Source organism: Palaemon carinicauda, chromosome 31 (assembly GCF_036898095.1).
Source record: "Palaemon carinicauda isolate YSFRI2023 chromosome 31, ASM3689809v2, whole genome shotgun sequence".
NCBI lineage: Eukaryota > Metazoa > Arthropoda > Malacostraca > Decapoda > Palaemonidae > Palaemon > Palaemon carinicauda.
In genome coordinates this window covers 43,221,413-43,226,412 of record NC_090755.1, presented here as the reverse complement: position 1 = coordinate 43,226,412, position 5,000 = coordinate 43,221,413, and positions in this window count along the sequence as shown.

Genomic DNA, 5,000 nt, shown 5'->3' with positions numbered 1-5,000 from the left:
GGGGATAGAAATTAGGTAAAATAATGAAAAAGGGAAAACATACAGGGAGAAAGGCAGGCACAGAGATAAAGAACCCCATCATGAAATTAAACAAAGACACTTCTCAGAAAGCCCTCCGGCACAAAGAAAGTGAAATACAAATCCTCCAAATAGTGAAAAGAAAAGAATTAAAAATAATTAGCCGGATAGAAAGGAAGTCAGGAAGACGAAAAATTTTATATAGGAAAGATAGGCATATGTAGCGGAGGTACATCCACGTTGCAAGTGACTATTTTATCTTATGGAGACTCTGGCAAATATAGTTGATATACTAGGATGCAATACAGTGATAGAATATTGAGAAATACCTGCTTCCAAATTTTAAGGGTGAAAATAAAATGATATGCAGAAATGAAATGCAAACAAGTAAAAATCAAGGGGTATGAACCGTCAGGTTAGGTAGAGAATTAAATGCCAAAATGTGCCAAATGATAAACAAAGATGTCATTTTTTTTAGTAACATTTCCCAATAGAGCCTTAAGATATCGTTCAAAAACGATACAATGATGAAGTATGAATTTTGTTTGTGAGAAGTGCAGGCTTAAAATAAAGAAAAAAAAAAAAAAAATTAGATAGTCAGGGTATGATTCTACTTGTCAAAGACAAGTCTTTTACAAAACTGGCCACTTTGTAGGAGACGAATTTGACATGAGAAACAGACTCCAGACTAAGAAAGGGAAATGGAAATTGATTAAAAAGACAAGGAGAAATAAAGTTGAGAAATAGGAAGAGTAGCCAAAAATAGATATACTCCTTGTCAATATGTGACAGGCGCCATATAAATAAAATAGAATGTCGACGGAAATACAGTGAATAAAATAGAATAGCCTAAATAAGAGGGAATTCCAAGAAATAAATGTCATAGGCAATTGAAGCTATAGGCTTATAGAATTAAAGGAAATATGTAATATGTTGTTGTTAGGCACAAAGATTTAAGATGAAGATATAGGCATATGAATAATAAATGAGCTATGATGCTATTAAATAAATAAAGTCTGATCAGTACTGAAAATATAAAAAGCTAGAATTTAGCTAGAGAAGTCATAATGATGCCTAAATAAAAATAACCCGCAGAGATAAAGAAGATAGGTTAACTAAAAATAGGATGCCAGAGTCTGTCAAAAGAGACAATAATGAAGTTCAGATGAAGGAAAATACAAGCACACTAATTAATTAATACTACTCCGGATAAAATAACTCATCTGAATGGCGGGTAATGACTTCTAAAATAAAGGAGTAGAGATTACAGTTAGGTAATCAGAAAGGGGCAAAAATTTACCATAAGGAGCATAGAAATAGGGATAGATGAGAAATAGGCAGAGATTAGCCATTGCAGGCGATAGGTTAGGCAGAAAGAATAGAAACACCGGCGCCATAACCTGTCCAGAGAAACTGTCAAAAACTTATTAAAACTTTTTAAATACCGGTATGAATCATGAAATATTACCTATCAGCCAACGCCCCATAACGAACACGGTGAGTGTTAAAATGAATCAATAAGACTCCTTATAAATCTCCCGAGATATATTACCCAATGAGGATAGAAGTTAGACTAGTAGATCATCATAAGTAGAATATAAATGACATGTCTATCCCGATAATAAATAATGTTTGGCTCGATTATTGAGGAGTAAAATATTGTAAGTACCATGGTCAAAGAATACAAGCCATTCACGGCTATTAGCATTTTGAAGAATGTTAGAAATTAGAGTGAAGTCGACGGGCTCACTCAGCTCCTCTAACTATTGACAGAATGATGATCTAAATTTGGAGACAGAAAGAATAAGCCTATAGAGTGATGTTACTAAGTTTAGTAAGAATTTAGAGCCATAAAAATAATAAAACTAGTCTAGAATAGGGAGAATAGCAGGATAAAGAACCAGATTAAAGAGTGACCCATCCCTAGATTTGAATAGGGTAAGTAAAAAGAGTAGATAGATTTAAGATATGTAGAGAAATAAGGGTTAAAGTGGAAATCCTGCTCCACTAAGATTTGACAGATGTAAAAGATTTTTTTTTAGGAATGATAGGATCTTAGGGATAATAAGCAGTATTTGCTAAATTACCCAAGCCTTAAAATAAAGTTAACCTAAAAATATGTAGTGTGCAAATGAAATAGAAGGCTATAAATAATGAAGAGATGAATTTTGATCCTACATTACCTTAACCCGATCTCTTAACCAGGAGTTATAAAAATAATGTGTGAAGCCTCATAAATATAAAAAGAAATGTCTCATTAAAAAGGTAAAACCCGAAGAAGGGTAATGTATCATGAGAGTAGTCTTAAATTAAATGAAAATAACCGAGTAGGATAGATTATCCAAATAATGGTCTAGAGAAGTTTAAAAATTTGTTTAGGGCATAGAGTATATGTGCTTATTGCTCGTAAGAATGATTGTGATTTTACAGTCCAAAAAGGACTATTGTGGATGAAAGAATAAAAGGAATCTTAGGAGCCTTAAAGTACTGGATGTTTGTCCAGGATAAATCACTTTATTGGTAGGTTTGTGATGATAAAATAAAGATTATTTAAAAGGACAGGAAGATGTTAAAAGGAAATATAACTACCAATATTTTGTTTCAGTTGTCAGGAAGGAGACCTAGAAATAGGAAGAATTAAAATAGAACAAGAGAAACCAAAGGTTAATAGGAATGATGTAGATGAATTACTCCCAAAAATAGGAATCATATAACAGGATGGCATATTGCTTAAAGGAATACATACAAAGAATAGGGAGAAATACTTGTTCATGAATAGAAATTCCTGACATACTAACAAAATACTAACAAAAACTCATGCTCAAGTTAGTAGGACATCCAGTAATCAAAGACTGCATTTAATGATGAAATAAATTTTTGACCTAAGCTAGATGTTTGAGATCGTAAAATTAAAGCCTACATATAAGAAGTATAAAGGTCATATAAGGGTAAGAATCCTTTAGAAATTACGATTGCATTTTCTCAATCCCATAGTGGTGGTACCAACGGACTACCAGGGACTCTGTTCCCAGAACTTGACAAATGATAAAAACATACTGGTCTACATAGAATTTGATTTAACAAAGAAATGGTTGATGAGTCTGTAACAGAATAATTTGAGACCAGGATAAATAACTAGACATTCGTGTCTATAGATATTCTCTTGGGCAATCCACCCGAATTTGTTAGAGATTAATGAAAACTGTGCAATGTTTTTCTTGTAGTAAGAAGGGTGAAATAAGCCATGATAAGTCAAGTTAAAATAGAAAAAAAAAAAAAAAAAGGGGGCAAATAAAATAATAGCAAGGGGTTGAGGATGTCCTGCGAACTATATATAGACCAACATAGAAGACTAATAACAATTACTTAAAGAGAACGAATTTACTTTGAAATAACTCGGTATATGGAAAACAGATTTTTTTTTGTTAGGTAGATTTAAGAAAGACTACTAAACTCCTTGGGAAATGAAATAAAAATATCTGGGCACTCATACAAATATTGAGGGTAACAAATGAATGAAATCTTTTAATTATGTAAAGTGTGTTATCCTAGAATTTGAATATGTATTCCGTAATCAACAAAGAAGGTCCAAATCATAAATGTCTCCAAACAATTAATTAAGGGACCACAGAGAATATTGAGTTGCAAACTAAGATGAAAAGTTTTTGATAAGGTTATGGGTAATGAAGACAGGTGAAATATGAACCCATAGGTGATTGAAGGTTTACAAATGTATTGAGTTTGTTTGCAAGTTTGAATAAATAATGATGCCATTAGAGCAAAAGAATTGTTACTGCATTTTATAGGCGATGCATTGATTGATATTTTTTTGGGTAACACGTGTAACAATGATAAACATGCATGTATACAATGAATTTTATTATGTTTTGATGATGATTAAGTTAACTTAAATAATTATGAAGAAAGAAAGATTTAAGTGATTAAAAGATAAGATGTGCACCAATAATGAACTTTGAAGTTGAATGTCTCAAAGGGTATTTTAGGCCCATAATAATTATGCAGGTAATAGTGAACAATTAAGTACATATGGTGAATTACAATAATTAAACCTTTCATTTTGAAGTTAAAAAAAAAAAAAAAAAGAGTGTGTGTGGAAACACACGAAATGATTTTTATGCCTGTGTAGTAGATGAATCCTTGAAGAAAGGATAAATAAGGTGTTTAATTGAGACAGTCTGCAATTGATTTCTTTAAAGAAAAGTTTTAACATTGAATGTAAGTTCCTGTCACTTGGATTTTATGAATATCCTTCTGAATGTAATATATATATAGTTGAGAATTGAAGTTCTTGAGATAAAAATAATACGCAGACAAGGTGCAAATAAGATTCAAATTTATAAACATGATTTTGTTATGTATTGAATATGTTTCTTTATTGTGAAATGATTATGATGTTTGATGATTTAAGACATTGATATATTTGAGTTTTTGATTTTACTCATTATTTTTATGAAGAAGGTGAGAAATATTTCTTTTGATGCCAATTAATTAACAATGATTTATCATGATAATGTTGATGAGTAAATAAGGTACCATAATGATATTTTACAAATGTTTATTGATACTGATTACAAATGAGTAATACTCTTAATGAGTTATAATGTGCATGACACATAATTATATTTTTTGTTGCAGAAATATTTTGATTGATTTGAATTGATATTATGTATGTTTGAACATTTATTTTCTGCCATTTATTGCATTGCATTGAAGAAATGATTTTTGTGTTTACATCAATAAGACCAAGATTTTGAGGTCATAGGTAATGGAAAATATGAGTTGAATAGAAGTTAAAGGTAAAGGCATTTGCTAATTGATTGCACAGTTTAACACAGAAGACATTATTGATTTTGCCTTACGTACCCAGTGAATTAAGGGTTAAATATTCCATTATCAAGAATTAAGAAAAATAATATGTTTCAATATTGTGTTGAATTATTTGAAGGGAACAGGAAGTTTTT